Source organism: Adiantum capillus-veneris, chromosome 25, assembly GCF_014529385.1.
Source record: "Adiantum capillus-veneris isolate H3 chromosome 25, ASM1452938v2, whole genome shotgun sequence".
NCBI lineage: Eukaryota > Viridiplantae > Streptophyta > Polypodiopsida > Polypodiales > Pteridaceae > Adiantum > Adiantum capillus-veneris.
In genome coordinates, this window is record NC_140955.1 from 21,214,063 (window position 1) to 21,235,216 (window position 21,154).

The following is a 21,154-nucleotide window of genomic DNA, read 5'->3' on the forward strand; positions in this document are numbered from 1 at the left end:
GGCATTTGTATTATGATTTCTCCCATAAAGAGAGACTTGTTACAATACAGTCTTTGTGTTCCTTGTGACCTAGGTGATGCCATGAAGATGGAAGGCTTCATGCATCACAAACATAACAAAAACTTGAAGAAAGCTTTAACTATCCCAAGCCTCAGTCCCAAGACCTCAAACACCTTCGAAGGTGGAGAGAGCTAGTAGGGAATGAGAGTATGGAAGAGGAAGAAGAAACATTTCGTAGGAGAAAGAATTAGTTCCTCACTTATCATACTCTTGTTGCTAGCATACATAATAGCATAGTAATGAAGAAGAAGAAGATGGCAAGCTTAAGCATTGAAGCATGGCTCTTGGTTGGATTTGCACTCCATAGCCAAGAATGTTGGTGTAGGCTCTCAACCTCTACTTGCTTGGAGAAGGAGAGGGAGCTCTTGCACTTTGCATAGTACACAATGAGAGTGCTTGTGAGTGTGTGTGGGTGAGTATACCCCCTAAGCACCCCCCTAGCTTGCTTTGGTCGACCCCCCCTTGTAGCTCATGCTTGAAGCTCATTGGACCCCTCCAGGCCTAGCCAATCACAAGCAGAGCCTATTACAAGCAACAGGGATAGCCTTGGGACAAGTGTCCCCCTTTCCCCTTTGAGAGAGAGGACTTGATAAATGCAAAAACAATTAGATAATTCAAGTAATCTATCATTGGACCCCTTTGAAGCCTAGCCAATAGGCTTCAAGCAACACATGAAGGTAACATGGGTAGGGACCTGACATGTGTCCTTGCTGCCTCTTCAAGCTGGGGCTTCCCTTGTGAGTGTGAGTGTGTGTTCTCTCTCTAATCCCTAGGAAAAGGGCTCGCCCCCCCTCTTGTAGGGATGCTTTTGACTTTAGGAGCTCAAGCACCTTAGTCATCAAGCATGACAAAGCACTTGGACTAGGGGGTATTCCCACAAGCATGTCAAGGCACCTCAAGCACCTTAATCAAGCGGCAAGTCAAGCACCTCAAGCATGGAGTAAGTCAAGCACCTCAAGCACCTTAATCAAGCACCTCAAGCAGGACAAACACCTCAAGCACGACAAGCACCTCAAGCAGGACAAACACCTCGAGCTTGGGCCGGGTTCCCACCTCAAGCTCAGCCCTAGCTTACCTAAGGTCAAAGGACTTTTACACACATTATTGGAGGTCTTCAATGAAGCTAACCCTAAGGTCTTATGCTCCATTGGTTAGCCTTGCTCTTGATAGACCATCTCCCATTTGGGCCCCTTTACTATTGGCCCCGTGTTGAGATAGATCTATAAGCACATATCTATATCTTAACACTTGTTCCCGTTTATTCTCCCACATTAAGTGATCAATTTAATATGAGAAAATCATTTGGGTTGGTTAGATATTAGATTTTATGACATTATGTGTGAGTTTTGATCATCACGAGGTCGTGTACATTGGCTAAGGTGTAATCGGAGATGTGTATCTCGAGGATTGTGTTATTTGTGGTGTTTATTTTTAGTGGATTTGGGTGTTGTGAGTGCCTGAGCTATAGGGAGGCATTTTGTGTGTGTATTGGATGTGTTCCCATTTCCCCCTTTCCATCTTGTGTTGCCTCCACCAAGGGGATGCTGCCACATGGTGGCGCATAGTGCCTCCACCCCTTTCAACTTCAAAGAATTTCCTAACCAATCTCCCAAAAAAAAACCATTTTTTCTGTACCCAATTTGAAAGTCTCCAATTCGTTGCTCACTCACCAAATGAACAAGCCATAAGGACCACTTGGAAGCTGGTATTTGAGGCTTTGACTCCATGCCTTTGCTCTGTACTTCACCACAACCTTGAATGGTGAGCCCAAAAATTGAAAAAAGTCACCAGCTCCCTCACCATCTCTACCAACCATCAACTTCAAATGAGCATATCTTGACACTTACAACCTTGATTGATGCCTTGACACTTTTTGGTTCATAAGCTGCATACCACCTTTGTAAACCTTGGCAACCTCAAAAAACACACACCAAGGTGTTACAAGGATTGGGGTTGTGTAACTTAGTATTTAGCGAGACACGGTGTTGCCCATTATATGAATGGCTAATCAAATCCCTGCTTAGCTTCGTTATCAGGGGCGGCCCTATGTTTTGCTTATGATTGCTTGCAAGCTTCGTCAACGTGAACTCCAGGATGTCCACTTGATCTGCTTTCGGCAGTCCCATCTCCACTCCTATAGCACCATCGCACGCCGACATGTGCTCCCTGCAGCAAGTACAACAGCGAGTCAGGTGTCTCAATAGCTTTGACAAAATGGCTTCTGGAAAATGTGAGCAAACTTCTCATGCATCACAACAAGGCCGTGGCCAGTAACTCTATATTTAGTGCCACCATGTAATACAATTCTGCCAAAGAAGTGGGCTTGAGGTCCTAGGGCGAAAGTAAAGAACACAGAGAAAAGTTACAATTGCATTGCAAGAAAATCCCACACAGAAGACGCAAACCCATGCTCGATGGTGTTTTCCACTATCATTGGCAGAGTAGTAAACATCCGAAGCTGAAACATGAATTGTTGATTGATAAGGCAGTGAGAGCACCGTGTGCAGAAGTACTTGCAACTGCACTATCCAGACCACTCAAAGCTAAGTAAGCATGGCCCCATACCGTGTATCTCTGCACGTCGCTGAGGGCTATCATGGCTCCACAGCGAGTGGCGCCCTCAAGGCCTGAGTCTTTTCCTGTAGTAATGATCACATGCCGGTGTGCACACAACCCTCAACAAACGATTTTGATTCAGACTGCTCAAAGCTAAGTAAGCATGGGCCCATACCGTGTAGCTCTACACGCCGTTGAGGGCTATCTAGCCGTTGTCATGGGTGCCCTCAAGGCCTGAGTCACTTCCTGTAGCAAGACGATTGCACGTCGGCGTGCACACAACCCTCAGCAAACAATTTTCATCTAGACCGCTCAAACCCATCGAGGGCTATCTAGCCGTCGTCATGGCTCTGCAGCGAGTGGTGCCCACTGCCCTCAAGGGCTCATTCACTTTCTGCAGACGATCGCATGATGGCATGCACACAACCCTCTATTGTGGAAATTTCCAAAATGCCCCTCAAATTTCAAAAATTTCCACTATACCCCTCATATTTGACCAAAAATTCCAAACTACCCTTCAAATTTCTCCAAGATTCCCAAATTAACCACGTAAACATCTCTAAAGACAATTTTTTTTGCAACTCTTCATAGGAAGATTGATTCTCCCTCAATAGAAGATGATAGAACTAGGATTTTATATGGTATTGTGGGCTCTTAAGATGAAATTGTTCATCATTTTAGACACAGATGCTTCTATTTGTGAGCGCATTCGTGAATAGTTTTGTCTAGAAAACTTAAAAATAACTCCCCCTTGTCATAAATATTATAATATACAAAAATTGGGGCAAATACATCCATCCCAACATGATACAAGGATATTTTGGGAATTTTTGAAATTTGAGGGGTACTTTGGGAATTTCCACAAATTAGAGGGATATTTTGGTAGTTGTTCCATCTTGAAATAATTTGAGTTGTGAAACTCCTTATGGGTGAGCTTGAGAGGTACTATATAGATGATAAGATAATGCATATCCAAATGTTGTTGAAAATCCATTGACGGTTCTTTCCGATGGAGAAAAGCATGCAAATTAAATAGCAACATCCGATTCACTAAGCCCTGCATGAAGACCCTCTGATGGGCCTTAGCCTAGATAACAATTTGTTCATCTCACATTGTGATCACAATCTAGCCACCATCCTCTAAGGGGCAAGATTTAATGGGGCATCAAACTCTGCTCTGTGCCATTTCCTGCAGCAATGACCACACTCCGACGTGCAGACAAGTCCTCTGTAAATGAGCATCTTACGCCTTACACAAAACAAAGCCCTATACTCTCAAAGTACTCTTCGCTTCCATAGAGATCAAGTGTTCCACAAAACTAATGAAACAAAATTCATAGTTTGACATATTTGATTGAATAAATTTGTGCAAAAGACAGATCGGACACAATTTTAATTTCTTTTTATGTTTTGAACTATTTAAGGATCTCACATTCTAAATTTTGGTTCAAATTTTTATTTATTTTAGCATCTTCAAAAATTAAGATCAGTAAAGCATTTTAATGTTTTACCCATGAGCAGTAATCAAGGTTATTATTGACAGTACCATGCGTAGTAATAATGGTTGTTGCACTGCGCCATTTCACATTTATACAGCTAGGTGGAGAAGGAGAGCCAAGATTCTTGATTGTCCTGCTTTGTCAGCTGGAAGCTACACTTTGGCTTCATATGATTTAGAGCTCCATTGACCCATCTTGAGTGAGCCTACAATCAACAATGACTAGACACATAACCATTTATGGACCACAATGTCGCCGCAAGCTTGTTTATATGAAGCTTCTAGGGCAAATATGGCAATAGTCGTGCTTCAAATTGTTAAGTACAATGCATGTCTTATAGGTGCAAAGAAGAGCATTGGCACCAGTATGCAAAACCTTGCCCATAGATATTTAAGCTGCGGTTGTTGATGTTAGAATTTGGTTGATTTCATTGTTGCTTGATGGCAAGAATGGTTTTGCAAAGTCCAGAGATAAATAGGTCAAATGTAAGGGAGAAAAGTGTGAAGCAGAAGATGCCAATCTTTGTGGATGCTGGTGTGGTATCGGAGAAGGATAACCGTGGCCTAAGTATGTTACGGCCACCGAACCCATTTGTGGGAGAAGGTACTATGCATCTGCACATTGGGATACAGAATATTGGCTCGAGGTAAAGGCTACAAAGACGATATGGGAGATTATAAGAACTAAACTAGGATGTAAGATGACATGTTTTGGGATTCTACAAAATTAAACAGAGAGATGTGCATGATTCATTAATGATGGCTCATATGATAATAAGCATGGGTTTATCGCACCATGGTTTTGGGGTTGTAGAAAATATCTCACAACCAGGTTGAACCATAAGGGGGTTGTGGAGGGTTATGTTTGGTTTTGCATTACAAGTAACATGCACACATACAAGATTCATGCCATGGTGGTGGGACCACTCGAACCTGCCCATGTTTAAGAATCTTTGAGATGCAACATGTTTACTTTGCTACATTATCCTCTATAGACTAACTATTGAGGTCTTGATCTAGTCCTTTTCATTGAATTTGCTCGCTCGGTTTCTTGTCTGCTCGGAAGTACTTTCTCGAAGATGGATATTCCTCGTGGAGTGACATAAGAGGTGTTAGTAATTATGAGCTTTGATGCATCCTCTATCCAATTTGAAGTTGCTTTGTATGTCCGTATCCAAGGAACACCTAGGATGATTGCCTCATTCAAATCTCTATAAACCATGATATAGAATTAATGTGGGCATTGATTGCCGTCAATAGTGATTGGCAGATTGATTTTGCCTAAGCTCACAATCTTCCCTTGATTTACAACATTTAGTTCCATTTGATTTGTCGATAGTGGTGCATTTGTCATCTTCTTGCATGTAGAATAATTGATGACATTGGCTCTTGCTCTTGTGTCCACAAGTGCTCGTTCTATTGATCCATCTAGAAGTTATATTTTGATACATACACCCATGCATCCAAGCTAATTATGCTCCATCTGAATTGCTTCTATTTGAGGAGGTGTCATTTTTTGTTGTGGTTGAAGTTGCTAGTTGTTTCTTTGTTCTTTGCACTTTAAAATCCTCAACTTAGCCTTCTCTGTTAAGTATGGAGCCTGATTTACCCTTGTAATTTTCTGTGGTAAAAGCGCACATTTGTAAGGCCCCCATTATGAGGAGAAGCCATCGTGCGTGAAGGAAAATCACTCACCGAAAACCAAAATTTTCACGGACAAGAATCAGGGGCATATTCGCCGGAATATTCCGCCGACGAGAGAGAGAGAGAGAGAGAGAGAGAGAGAGAGAGAGAGAGAGAGAGCGGGGGGGGAGGGGAGGGGAGAGACTGTGAGAGGGGGAGAGTGGAGTGTAGTTTTTTTTTTTTTTTAAGGGAAAGAAAGGGAGAGAGAGGAGTGCTTAGGCCCCCCCCAAAAAAAAAAAAAACCATCCAAAGCAATATCGGTGCTTAGGCCCCCCAAAAAAAATAAAATAAAACCATCCAAAGCAAGCGATATTGCTTTGGATGATTTTATTTTATTTTTTTGGGGGGGCCTAAGCACTCCTCTCTCTCCCTTTCTTTCCCTTTTTTTTTAAAAAAAAACAACTACCCTCCACTCCCCCCCTCTCACAATCCCCCTCCCTGTGTGCCCAAACCTTCCCTTCCCTTGCGGACCCCTCTCCCCCCTTCTCTCTCTCTCTCTCTCTCTCTCTCTCTCTCTCTCTCTCATTTTATTTTGTACCCAGACATTGTATTAGATCCACCAAGAATGTATCATTTTGGTCGCATTGGTCATTTTCGCCTTTTGATGACAGTTAACATAGCATTTCATTTCATTTGTCATTAGGATTGGAGGGACTCAAAAAGCGACAATGTGACAAGAGGCAGAGAAAGAAAAAAGGAAGATGCAGTGGGAGAGAGAGAGAGAGAGAGAGAGAGAAGGGGGCGACAAAATTCCGAGGGAGAGAGGTGAAGTGTATTGTTTTCTTTTTTAAAAGAAAGACGGGCTCATTCTGTACAACCCCTCCCCCCCCCCCCCCTCCCGCCCCCGCGCTCCCTTTCTTTCTCCCTCCCAGTCTCCTACTCTCTCTCCACATTCCACCCCTCTTCTCTTGATCTCTCTCTCCCTCCCAATGCCCCCCCTCTCTCTTCCCCTCCCGCTATCACTCTCTCTTTATCTCCCCCTCTCTCCCTCTTTTACAAAAAAGGGAGGCACTGGAGATACTACTAGTGCTTTTTTTAAATAGCTCTCTGCACCCTCTCTCTCTCTCTCTCTCTCTCTCTCTCTCTACCCTTGCCACCCTTCCCTCTCGTCCTAGTGTGTGTGTGTCAAGGAGGGAGAGAGAGAGAGAGAGAGAGAGAGAGAGAGAGAGAGAGAGAGAGAGAGAGACTACCCTTGCCACCCTTCCCTCTCGTCCTTGTGTGTGTGTGTGTGTGTGTGTGTGTGTGTGTGTGTGTGTGTGTGTGTGTGAGAGAGAGAGAGAGAGAGAGAGAGAGAGGACATGGGGGACAGAGGGATGAAGCTCACTCCAAGAAGGGAGGGAAGGCAAGGGGGATAGAGAGAGAGAAAGAGAGAGAGAGAGAGAGAGAGAGAGAGAGAGAGAGAGAGGGAGGGGGGGGGGGGGGGGGAGACAACGAAAGAGAGGGGTGGCGGGCGAGAGAGAGACTCACGCACAGAGGGAAGACAGTACGAGAGAGGGGTGGAGAGAGAGAGAGAGAGAGAGAGAGAGAGAGAGAGAGAGAGAGAGATAAGGAGAGGGGTTATAGAGCGACTAAGAAAAGAGAGAGGAAGAAGGGAGTAGGAGATAGGAGGACTTTAGGGAAGGGATGGTGGTTTCTAGAGGAGGAGTTGGAGAAAGGGAAGGTGGTTAGAGGAGTACATGGAGAAAGGAGGTGGAGGAGAGGAAAGATTTTGGAGGAGGAGGCTAAGGAGGAGGAGGAAGGGGAGGTAGACAGGGCGGCACTCCAAAAAAAAACAAATCTCGCTCCGTTGAGCTCGCTCGAAGATCTAACTCGTCTGCTCTTCATTCTATTATTGTCTTCATAAGCACTGTGTTCTCAGCCTGTCCGTTAGCTTGAGAGTGATAGGGTGTTGATTTGTGATGAACTACTTCATTTATAGAATGAGTCCCTTTGTCTCGCTAACTATCTCAATTGGTAGCCCATATCTTGTAAAGATATTCTCATACAAGTATTGAGCTATTTTCCTTGCATCATTCTTTTGTGTTGCCTTAGTTTATGGCCACTATGATGTATTGAGCATGTATATAATATGTTGGAGGTGCTATAGGTCCTACAAATTCTATACCCCATTTGGCAAATGCTCTTGCTCCCATCATTGGTCATAAAGGCATCTCGTCTCTTTGCATAGATATCTTTGTTCATTTGGCAATCATCACATCTTTTCACGTAAGCTTATACATCCATGAGCAAGGTAGACCACCAAATTCCCGCTACAAGAATTGCTTTTGCAATTTTGTCGATAGAAAAATATCCACCTCCTTGTCCAGCATGAGCTTGCTCTAGAATAGGAATGTATTCACTCTTTGTAGCACACGCCCATACTTGATCGTCCTTTCCTCTCCGATAGAGGTGATCTTCAATCAACACATATTCCCTGCTTGAGTTTGAATGGATTTAATCCTTTCTTTTCTCAACCCTTTCGACAAGGTTCTTGTTGTTAGGTAATCCACAATGTATGAGCTCCATGTAGGTGCTACAATGATTCTGAATAATGTTACATGAACTGATACAGTCATGAACACTTCTCTACATTTTAGGCCAATATATGATGAGTCTCCTCAATCTCTAGTATGCCTGCTTATTTCCATTGTGAATCTCCTTGTTTTGTACATGAGCTTGACTCAAATACATGTCTCTTGTTTGCATCTATAATAGCCTTAATATGCTATCATTTCCTTGCTTATATAGCCTTCCAACTAATAGCACAAGCATTTTGGTTTTCTCAATGATGAATGGTTGTCTCTCAACTTCTAATGATCCGATGTGAGAAAAGGTATAACATGTTCACTCCACCTTGGTACCATCTTAATGTTAAGAAGATATGAATTAGGCAAAGTCATCATCAACCCCAATGGGTGATTCCCCATGAGTCCAACCTTGATAAATGGTTAGCCCTTTGATAAGTAGTTCCTCTCTTCAACACAACTATTATGAATTGTCTAACATTATGCCCAGTATTGCAAGGTTTGTTCACCAAGTAAAATAATGCATGATGATCCACAAAGAAGGTAGTATGTAAAGAAGGTAGTATGTAAAGTGCTCTATAGCATAAATTATCCCTAGTCCTTCTCTTTTCGTGGTCATAAAATTCTTCTCTGCACTATTGAACTATCTATTGGAGTAACATATACAAACATCCATGTTGTTCTCTCCACGCTATGCTAGAATGCATCTTAGAGGATAAGTTGATGCATCTATGTAGACGTGAAAAATGTTTGTCCAATCAAGAGCCTTCAAAATTGGAGTAGAAATCAATCTCTACTTCAGTGTCTAAATGGCTTCCTCACATTCATCGGCCCACTCGAATTTTGTGATAAGATACTAGAGAGGTTTGACAAGAATTGCGTACATATAGATAAATCATAAATAATATCCGCAATGGCCCATAAAAGCTTGTATCTCCCTAACTTTTGTAGGTCTTGATAGAGCAATAATCACTTGAGTCTTCTCAAAATCCGTAGAAATGCCCTTCTTAGACACAATGTATCCTAGAATCTTTCCCTGTCTTACCATGAAGACACATTTCTCTAGATTTAAGCAAATACGATATGTTCTACACTTTTCAAAAAAAAAAAAGTGTTCGATTTGCTCGTTCCTCAATGGAGAATGCACACATAAGTCATCCATGTAAATTCTAAGAATAGTCTTAGATACTCCTTAACATTTGTTAAGCCAAATAATAGTACTCTGTAAGCAAATATGTCCCATTCTGTAGCAAAATTTGTTTTATGTTGATCCTTTGGCTTTATGGTAAGATGGTTATAGCTCAAAAAGTTGTCAAGAAATATATAAGCTTCCTTTCCTACAGCTTGTTCTATCACATGATTTGTAATAGGCAGGGGATAGTTGTGTGTTATCATAGTTACGTTTACCTGCTTGAGATTTACACATACTCATAACTTCCCAAATTTTTTTGGTACTACCACAATTGGTGAAACCCAATCTATGTGCTCAATCTCATATATAAAGTCTGCTCTTTAAGCTTGTTTATCTCCTTATCTTCCTTGAAAAGGTTTCATTATAGTATAGAGACGTTGCCTGCGAGGTTTTGCATCACTCTTAAGGGGTATCATGTGTTGACAAATGTCTAGATCTACACCCTTAAAATCTTTGCAGGACCATGCAAACATATCTTAGGACCATCGTAAGATGTCCGTGGTTCTTAAAGTTCTCACATTGGTTGCTGAACTTTTATCTTTTGATCTTGTATTGTGTATCTCTTGTAGTGAGAGAGTATACCAAATTGATCAATGTTGAGCTCTCTTCACTCTCCATCTTAGTTGTCCAAACCTCTTTCATGGTTTGTTTCATTTTTTTTTATTTTCGCTTACACTCAATTTTTGTCATCCTAGATGACGTCTCAATTGTGCCTTTGGTTTTTGACTTGCTTGGTTTCTTAGAAATTTTCATCTTTGTTGAAGCACGCCTCTTAAATATCCTTGTGATCTTGTCCTTGACAAAATTTGTTGCTCCTACGAGCATCAAATACTGCATTATATTCTTTGTAAGAGGCATAGGTCTTCCTCTCGTTTGCTTTTGCCTTTTCACTCGTTTGTGTGATCTTTCTTGTCTTCTGAGTTTCTAGTTACAGCAATCAAAGAAGATCACCTCTTTTTCTTTTGGTTTTGTTTTGTTTTCAGAGCTACTTGTAAGCTCATTATCTCAATCTACCTCTAGTCGCTATCTTGTCAATCCTTGAATTCTTCCTTGTTTTTGGCACTCAAATCCCCAATGGAAATCTCATCAACTATACATTTACACTCAACAGTTTCATGTGTGTCCAAGTGCTTGGTCTCTGTCCTTGATTTGATGATAGCACTCACCGAGGGTGATATGTCATAGCCCTCATTGTCACAATATCGATCACCACTATAATGAACAGACACTAGGTCTTTTAACTCACTAGGCCTTTCCTCTAATTTCACACAGTAGCAATCCATACCATCTTTGTAGATCTTTGCACTTTGGTTGTTTTTGAATTGATATTTTAAGTACAATAATTTTGGTTTGGGTGCTTGTTGAGATGGTCCTGCTTCCACATTCGATCCCTCCTTAAAAGTCACCTTGTTGAATCCTGAAAGATATCTCTGATGATATATCAGACAAACTTTTCTCAATTATTGGCTCTAAGGGAGCTCTAAGGGAGCCAACGGTCCTTGATTCACACTCTCTTCAATAGAGATAATGCTCACTTGGTCTGCTGGAGTAGGGTTTCCAAGCGGGTAAGATCTACCAGATCTCAAATACATCAAGAAATAATCACTCTTGCAAAACCCTAACATCTAACCTTTTTTGTCGCTTCAAAATTCTCCAACTCGGAATCACCTCAAGCTACAGTGCTCCAACCTTCACAATTTGCACAATAAACACTCGATACTATGAGCTTATAACCATTTTTTTAGTCAAAAAATTGATCAAACAATCACACTTTTTCAACAAAACCTATTGTGGCTTGCAGATCCCCTAATGATCCCAATTCAATTTTGAGAAGACCTATGTACTCCTTATGATTATGTTGAAATTAGGGTTGCAGAGAAACACACACAGCTTGGAGAAGACGAAGGAAGCTCAAGGCACACAATAGAGAGTGTGTTACTTAGTGTGCAATGGAAAGATAGATAGCCCTAGAGTGATAGACGTATATACAATATAGGGGGGGAAAAAACCTCCTAAAGAGGGAAAAAATGCCACGGCGGTCCTAGTGTGTTCACACACATCACTACCACATGTATATGGTAACAAATCCCCCCTGGAGTGATGCGGTGAATGAGAGCTGGCACATGAGTGAAGGGAAGTGCCATGCCCTAAGGACATGATCAGTCCACAAAGGGGAGTAAGCCCAAAGCTTTGCGGAAAGCTTCAAGCTTCTCACGAGACAATGCCTTTGTGCAAAGATCTGCAAGGTTGTCCTGTGTTGGCACATAAGCCAAGCGGATCTCTCCTGTTGAGAGTCTCTCCCTGACATAGTGGTAATGCACCTCAATAAGCTTTGTGCGAGCATGAAAAACTGGGTTCCTCGCAACTGCCAATGTGCTCTGACTGTCAGTGTAGATAGTGTTGGCAGTGTCCTGTCCAACACCCAAATCAGCCATAAGGCGTCTGAGCCATACACACTCAACTGTAGCTGTGAAGACTGCCCTGTACTCAGCCTCACAACTCGAAGTGGCCACAGTAGGTTGCTTCTTGCTCAACCATGATATACATGAACTGCCAAGCATGAAACAAAAACCACTTGTGGACACTCGCGTGTCGAAACAAAGAGCCCAATCTGAGTCCGAAAAAAGCATGTAAGTATGGCGGCAATGATCCCCCCTTGGGATAAAACAAGCCAAGATGTAAAGTGCCACTAAGGTAGCGGAAAATCCTCTTGATAGCCTGCCAATGCTTAGACCCTGGGCTATGCATAAATCTGCTGACCTGTGAGACTACAAACTGAATATCCAGCCTCGTGTTGCATACATAAATGAGGTAGCCAACAGCAGTTTGGTAAAGAGTGACATCAGGAGGATCGCCAGCATCATGTAGACTCAACTTCAAACCTATTTCCATGGGAGTGGCAATAGGTTTGCAATCCTCAAGTCCAAACTTACATAGCAATGTCTCTATGTAACTTTTCTGACACAAGGCAATACCACCATCACACTGCTTAAACTGTATACCCAAGTAATGATGCAATAGCCCCAAATCTTTCATCTTGAAAGTAGCATTCAAATCAGCCTTAAATTCAGCAATATGTCTCTCATTTGGTCCAGTGATCGGCAAATCATCAACATAAAGAACCACAATGAGAAATACATCATCCTCACGCTTTACATACAATGTGCTTTCTGTTGGACTGTTACGAAAGCCTTGTTTGACCAAATGAGTGTCAGCTTTGTCATACCAAGCACGAGGAGATTGCTTCAGCCCATACAAATCCTTGTTACATTTGCACACTTTGTCCTCTTGTCCTTTTATGACAAAACCGCGAGGCTGCGTTACATAAACTTCCTCAAATATGTCACCATTCAAGAAAGCAGTAACAATGTCTGATTGATGTACATCCCAACCAAAATGAGCTGCCAATGCACATAGAAAACGCACAGTAGTCATACGACAAGTGGGAGCAAAAGTCTCTTCATAATCTATACCTTTTTGCTGTGCATAACCCTTTGCAACAAGTCCATCTGCATCAGTAATAGGCTGATCTAAAACATTTTCAGAAACCCCCATAGGCTGTACATTTGCCTCATTGCAACTTACATTCGTATTTCCACCACTGAAAAGAGGCAACAAAGTGTCATAAATGTCCTGTGAGCTTACATTACTGTCTCTAGTACATGACAACAAGGGCTGAACAGAATCTTCCACAAACACTACATCCCGAGAAACCAGAATACGTTTTGTTTGCGGATGATACAACCTGTAACCTTTGCTTTCATCACTATAACCAACAAAATACATTTGACAGCCTTACCATCCAATTTTCTGCGCTGCACTTGTGGCACCAAAGCATATGCCAAACAGCCAAAAACACGCATGTGCTCAATAGAAGGTTTTCTATCATGCCATGCTTCATATGGAGTAATAGACTGCAAAGCTTTCGTAGGACACCTGTTAAGTACATAAGTGGCACACATGATGGCCTCAAGCCAAAAAGAATGCGGTAAAGCTTGACTTTTGACCATACATCGTGCCATTTCCGTCAATGACCTGTTTTTCCTCTCAGCAACACCATTTTGCTGAGGTGTATAAGGCATTGTACATTGTTGTTTTATCCCACGACTAGCCAGAAATGCATGAAATTCATGAGACATATACTCCCCCCCTCGATCGGAACGGAGGGTGCCCATAGTACATTTCGAGACATTTTCAGCCATAGCAAGAAATTGTTTGAAGCGCATAAAAACTTTGGACTTCGCTTTTAAGCGGAAATACCCATACATGCTTGGAGTAATCATCAATGAAAGTCACGAAGTACAGGTAATTGCCCAAGGACGGAGTTTGCATGGGCCCACAAACATCACTATGCACAAGCTGCAACCTGCATGTGGCCCGAACTGAACCATCCTTTGGAAATTTAGAACGCTGCATCTTACCCAAAATACAGCCTTCACAAACATGTTTGACAGGTGCTTCAAGAGGCGGCAAAGAAGCAACCGTATCAGATTTCTGCAAACGCAACAAACTGGCAAAATTCAGATGACCAAAACGTGCATGCCAAAGTTTTGCATCTGAAATAGCCCTTGAATCTGCAACAGCATTTGCAAAATTTTGTCCACACTTGTCATACAAAGTGAGCTTATACAGCCCACGGCACAAAAGCCCAGATGCAACAATTTCATCACCAAAACTGAGATCATGAACTGTACATCTGTCATCCACAAATTTGACTACAAGTCCAAGTCTGGCAAGTGCGGATACAGACAAGAGATTCTTCGTGATCCCAAGTACATAAAGTGCATCAACAAGTGTGAAGGAATTGCCATTAGCAGCAGTGAGCACAATCTTTCCAACTCCCTGAACTGGATAAGAGGCGTTGTTGGCACAAGTGACTGAATTCCCATGACGGACAGACTCCAGAAAGGTAAACAATTCACGATGTGAGGTAATGTGCTTTGTAGCACCACTGTCGAAATACCACACATGTGAATCTGAAGCAACTGACAAGCATGCATCATGGACATCAGGATTGTAAGTGCACTCTGCGCTAAAAGCCCATTCTGCATCAACATCAGCAACACAGTCTCCTTTCACAGAAGACTCAACAATGGCTGCATTTGTAGTGGAACCAGCATTTGCAGTGGAACCACCCTCTTTCTTCTTAGCCTCTTTGGCCTTCAACTTAGGACACGACTTGATCAAGTGATCATTGGCTTTACAATAATGGCAATGCGTCTTCTTTTTGCCCTTATCACCAGAATTGCCAGACGAAGTGCTGCCAGCAGAAGCATTAGGAACAGAATTTTTGCCACTCGCAGCAGAACCATAAGAAGTGGCTGCATTACTGTTACCACCCTTTCTTTGAGAAGCAATAAAAGCCTGTTCAACTGCACGTTGCGTAGTTCTGTTTTTTGTGGAAAGTGACTCTTGCAACAGCAATGTGCATAATGCATCAAACTTGACAACTTCAGGATTTCCTTGGGTCACTAGTCTCCAAGTACTAGCAAAAGTCTGGTAGGAATCTGGTAAGGCATCAAGAACAGTCTGCACAAGGGAACTGTCTAAAATGACTTCACCTGCAGAAATAAGTTGCTCATTGATATCCTTGATACTAGCAAGGAAAGTGTCCAGGTCATCTTCCTCATGCATAATCTTCGACTCCAGCTCTTTACGCAGCAAAGCAATTTTAGCCTCATTACGGCTTGCATAAAGACCTGCTAGAATATCCCAAGCCTGTTTTGCAGATTTTGTTGAACGGATGTGAGGAACCATGGTGCGCTTCACAGACAACGCAATCAATGCATGAGCCTGCGCATCCTTAACATCCCAAGGAGCTTGTTCTGCCGTAGGCAAAACAACTCTAACAACTGCAATCCTTGCAGCAAGACCTGCAACATCCTCAACATCGCCTACATCCTCAGAACCAGGACGTACATCAATGCCCTGCACAATGTTCCAGACACCCTTTGACACAAGAACATGTTGCATCATATAACCCCACATAGGGTAGTTGTCCCCATCCAACCTGTCCTCAGCAGCAGCAAACATCTTGAACACATCTGTGTTGTTGTTGTCAGCCATGGTAAATGTTGCACCTGATGTGAAAACTGCCCGAAAATAGGAGAAATGGAGCGGGAACAACCTGTGCTATATAGCACAAACCGTAGAAGACTATAAGGCACCTGTTATGCAGAAAACGGCACTGACAGAAATTCTGCACAAAATGACGAAATAGCCTGTGCAGTACTACCTGTAGTGGAAACGGAGGCCGAAATGAGCCCAAATCAAAATTCTGAGCAGACCGAGCTCCTCGAGCCTACCCAATATATTTGTCGACCTGCGAATGCTCGCCAAAGCTCACTGAAATCGGAGAAAGTGAGCAGGCGTGTGCTGGAGCAGCTGGCGACTAAGCCCGGGAGGACGTGACCTGCTCTGATACCAATTGTTGAAATTAGGGTTGCAGAGAAAAAAACACAGCTTGGAGAAGACGAAGGAAGCTCAAGGCACACAATAGAGAGTGTGTTACTTAGTGTGCAATGGAAAGATAGATAGCCCTAGAGTGATGGGCGTATATACAATGCACGGGGGAAAAAACCTCCTTAAGAGGGGAAAAATGCCCCGGCGGTCCTAGTGTGTTCACACACATCACTACCACATGTATATGGTAACAGATTATATCTATTTGTGGTATCACTCTGGGTTCATTCTGCTCTACAAGGGACATGGATCGTGTCCCATGTTTGGAGAGCTTTGAACTCTAAAATTGACCCACCTATAAATGTGGGTATGTATAGGCTATCCCCAAAGTCTTTTTGGATTTGGACAAGAAAAAGTCAAATTCTTACTTAATCTTGGTCTGCTTAGCCCTTTTCAGGACTATCTCTTCTTGTTGGAAACTAACTTCTACTCTTTTTACACTCAAATGATGATATCTAAATAAATACAACCCATAAAAAACAATCAAATTTGTTTTAAAAATCTCAAAAAAATTCCTAGGGACATGGATCGCAATCTACGTACCTTAGTGACCAAATGTGATGAAATTTTGTCCAAAACTTTCCCTTGGTACCTTGATACCAAATAAATGCTTTTTATGTGATTTGGACTAATTTAGATTAGTTGAAAATCAAACCCTAGGTTTGATTTTATGAGTTTTTCATCATAAATTGTTTTTTGCCTTTGTGGTCTACTTTTTGAAAAAAAAATGCGAATTTGTTTTTGGGAAGTATGTTTTCATAGATCTCTGCTACCAACTGTATAGGTTTCTGCCAAAAATCTCAAATGGGAGACATGGATCGCGATCCGTGTTCCATCTCCTCCAGATATGAAACTTAGTCAGTGGGTAAACTCTGCTATTTGGAGCCTATTCCCAAAATCTTTTTTTATTTGGGCTAAAAAATGTAGAGAACCCCCAAATTTTAGTCACATAGAATAACTCTAATTGTTTTTTATTTCCTTCTTTTGAATGCGTTTTTATCTCAATTTGATCCCAAACTTTGGTTCAGTTGATTGAAGTCGGTATTTCTCAGTTTGTCTTTGTTCTACTCCAATCAGTCTCTGGGGGGACATGGATTACGATCCATGTTCCTCCACAGAATCTTCTAAAATTCTCAATTTTGTTTTTTATGAGTTTTTTGAGGTTCTTTGGCACCCTCTTTTTGGTTTTGAATTAGCTTTCAAGTCTCTACCTTCAAATTTACAATATTTTTGAGTTATGGTCTTCTTGCTCAGAATATGGTTTTTTATCCTTTTGCCTCAATTTTTCCAACCCAATTTGATGGTGATGATTCCTACTTACCCTCCTCATATGTGCTGAAAAGAAACATGAAACAAAAATGAACAAAATAATGCAAATAAAGGTCGTAACAAAAAATATAGCAGCACTCTCAGAGCAATGAGAGTCGAAGAATGAAATACTTTTGGCTATCTCACTCACAAATCTTCTTACGTCTCAAGGAGTGTTACCATGCACCGAGCGATTTTTTTCGAGCAAGGACAAAACCGAGCAAGTGTTTGTATACGATATAGTAAATTTTATTTTCAACAAAATATTTATCGTTTGTTATATATTCATGCACCACAACAAAAGGGGTTATCAATGGATAGAAAGAACAGGTGGCAAGGCTTGGTTTGACAAATACACCAACTATTCGTGTAAAATTAGTTGGTGTATTTGTCCTCCAGAAAGAACGATGCCAAGTGAGAGAAGATGCTTATCTCTCTCTCTCTCTCTCTCTCTCTCTCTCTCTCTCTCTCTCTCTCTCTCTCTCTCTCTCTCTCTCTCTCTCTCTAAAAATGAGAAACAATATCACTATCATGCGCACATCAATTAGTGATCGATTTTCAACAAAAACGCCATAGAAAATTGGTCTTTAGTGTATATTTAAAGCACAAAAACTGAAAATTCTCGGTTAGTTTTGAGAGTTGTCTTGAAGGAAACCGGCTAGATTTGGCATATTAAAGTAACCCTCAAAAAATCCTAAATTTTATGTGGAGATTTTCAATGCTCTCCTTTTTCCATTGATTCCTCTAGAGGTGTTTGGGAAAAATGTGTATCAGCTTAATATCATTCCCTTTTCAATTTAAAAAATGCCAGTATGTCCCAATAATTTTTGAAAAAAAAGTACGACACGAATCCCAAGAGATGCCTGTTGCGAAGACAAAGGATGGGACTGACAAAAGGAAGGGCGTGGAGTCATCTACTATAGCACGTTGGCATGAGCAATAGCATGAGGTCAATGACACACAATCATTGACGATAACGTGGCCAAGCAGGTTTTGGGGGGGCTTGGTTATATTTTTTTATTAATGCACTGCACTATGCCGTGCAACATATGCAGCCTCCTACATTGTTAGCTCAATTGACTTGAAGATGCACATGTGGAGTAGCAAGAGTTCGAGTCCAACTTGCTAAGTTTTTGGTTGGACAACTTGCAAAGGGCCAATGTTGCACCCGTTGGAATCTCGGCAAGATTGCAACAAATATAATAATGAACCTATAAGTATGTTGAACCGAGTAGTAGGCCAGTTGAGGGTAAGCGGAAAAGGAGAAATTCCGCCCCAATATAGAGAAAAATAGTGTAAGCCCCAAAAAATAAGCTTAATATTCTTAAACTTTCTCTTGGCAAATTCAACGAAAGGAATTTGTATGTTTGAAAAAATGGTTTTTCCTGAACAGTTGAACAGGTGAACCGAATATGGCTAGTCGTTTTGAACAAATCGGCGAAAGGGAGAATCTGTTGGAGATACCCATTTTTTAATCAGATGTGGTAACATGCAGGCTGCCAAGCTCTCTCTCTCTCTCTCTCTCTCTCTCTCTCTCTCTCTCTCTCTCTCTCTCTCTCTCTCTCTCTCTCTCTCTCTCTCTCTCTCTCTCTCTCTCTCTCTCTCTCTCTCTTTAGTGACTTGCTATACGATGCAGGCGAAGCAGATGCGTGAGGAGGTGGGGAGGGATTTGTTGCTCTACGATGAAGCCAATATAGCAGGTGTTGGGCAACTGGGGTGGGACAGGCTGTCTTCGTCTCTCTTGTCAGTGTGCTAGTGGAGAGTATGGAAACATGGTCACATGTGCAAGGACTATGGACACAAGAAGGCGCGATGGCAACCAAAGGTCTGGGTTGCTGCAGGTGTAGCGAGTGTGTGAGCATGTGTGCACGATTTTAAGAAAATTGTTAAAAAAAGGGGATCTGAAGATGATGCGATTCAAGCGAAGGCCAAAAGTTGGCGGAGTTTCAAGTGGGGGAGGAGGATTTTGAGGCGCCCTTCTCTTTGGCAATTGCAGTTGCTTTCAGAGGTGGTGGGCGACGGCTCTAAGTTCTTTGCTTTGTCTCGCCCTGTTGGGCGATGGGCAGCTGCTACTACTCTAGTTGCTCGCTCCTCTCTCTACTTTCTCTCTCTCTCTCTGCATTTTTTGTGTGTGTAACGCCTCTCAAATTACTCAGAGACTCGTCCCCTTCCCTGCTTCCTTTCAGGAAGCAACTCCTCTTCTTGTCCCTTGAAACCCCCGGTACCTTTTTTATGACCCCTCAAATAGACACACTGACATTGTCGGGCTCTCTCTCTCTCTCTCTCTCTCTCTCTCTCTCTCTCTCTCTCTCTCTCTCTCTCTCTCTCTCTCTCTCTCTCTCTCTCTCTCTCTCTCTCTCTCTCTCTCTCTCTCTCTCTCTCTCTCTCTCTCTCTCTCTCTCTCTCTCTCTCTCTCACACACACACACACACACACACACACACACACACACACACCCGAGAAAGAGAACTTCCAGCGCCCTTCGTCGTCGGGGGAGAAGCAGGTGTCCAGTAGATCCATGTAAGGCTCACTCAAGAAAGCTGTGGGGAATAAGCATCTGTGGGAGGAAGTCGAGTGATGACTGCAATGGAGTCGATCTGTAAGCTGGTGCGTGGGGTCGATGTCAAAGAGGCCAGATGTGAATTCGGATGCTGATACTTGTAAGCTCGACGTAGTAGTAGCTTGGATGTTGAGGGTTGACGATGAGCGGAGTGAAGACGGGCAGTGCTCTACGACGCAGCTATGATGGAAAGGCGAGGGGGCCGTGGCTTAGACCCATGATTCCGGCCATGGCCTCGAAGCCGCCCTCTTGGTCACAGCAGCTCCGATCGCGCCGAACAGAAAGTCAAGTAGCGCAAGTGTCGGAGACGAGCTTGTCGGCGGTCATACCGCCGTCCTGGTACACTTTGAGGTACGTGCAAATGGAGATATCCGACATCGACATTTAATTGGAGGTGGTGTCCAGGAGATTGCAGAGAGGGGATCAGTCGCCTCTGATTATGGAAAGACTTGTGGAGACCACTCGGGGGTCGAAAATGGGCTGGTCCAGCTGCTCGAAGCACGGGTGGCAGGGCTTGCATTGCAACCACGTGAGGTCGACCGCTGTGTCCATTATCATGTGAAAGGAGCGACGGGTGTTGTCCACAATTACGGGCCGCACATAGTAGTTAACGCTACCAAGCTCATAACCGGAGACGAGCGGTAATGTTCAACGCCTTTGATCTTGGAGCGCCTGACTAATTAGCTGGCTTGTATTGTGTCGTTGCTCATTTCCAGCACGTCCCAACACCGGCATTGCAACGTGGCTACTCTGCTGAATGACGAACGTGAGAATGGTGCTGACTTTGCTCAAAAACTCGTCTTGTTTGGTCATGATATTGTAGGTGCAAGCGCATGCCTGCGCGGTTGAAACTAGAGCTACCAATCTGTTTAATTCCTTTATATGGCAGACCAGGAACTCAGTAGTATTTGATAAAAACTCCCATGCATTTTGACTTCCATGGAGTCTCCTAGCCTCAAGATCACACTTCTTGAGGACTACATATCCTTGCCTTGATATTGTCCATGTGCAAAGGATTATGTCCCAAATTCCTCCATGATGGACGTACATCAGTATAGTGCATGATGCGTTAGGGAATTTTGACAACTTGGACCCTTGTTCCAATGTGATTTTCATAGAGAAGCAGCTGCAGCGGGAGTAAAAGGTGGATATGCAGCTAGACGGTGACAAAGAGAATGGCAGTAAGGAGTTTACGATGATTTTGGTCAGCCGCATGTCTGCATGGTTGGAGAGGTATGCATGCAACGTGCTGTTCGAGGATATGCCTGCAAAATTTTTTAAGGGTGTGTTGGCGCCGCTCAAGCACATGTGTCCGCACCCAGCTTTGTGCG

At 42.7% G+C, this 21,154-nt stretch overlaps 1 pseudogene; it reads right to left on the reverse strand.

Annotated features, from left to right (window-relative positions):
• Nucleotides 1–2,115: 2,115 nt before the first annotated feature.
• LOC147424549 (aspartyl protease AED3-like) lies at nucleotides 2,116–20,873 on the reverse strand (annotated as a pseudogene).
• Between the last annotated feature and the right edge of the window lie 281 nt (nucleotides 20,874–21,154).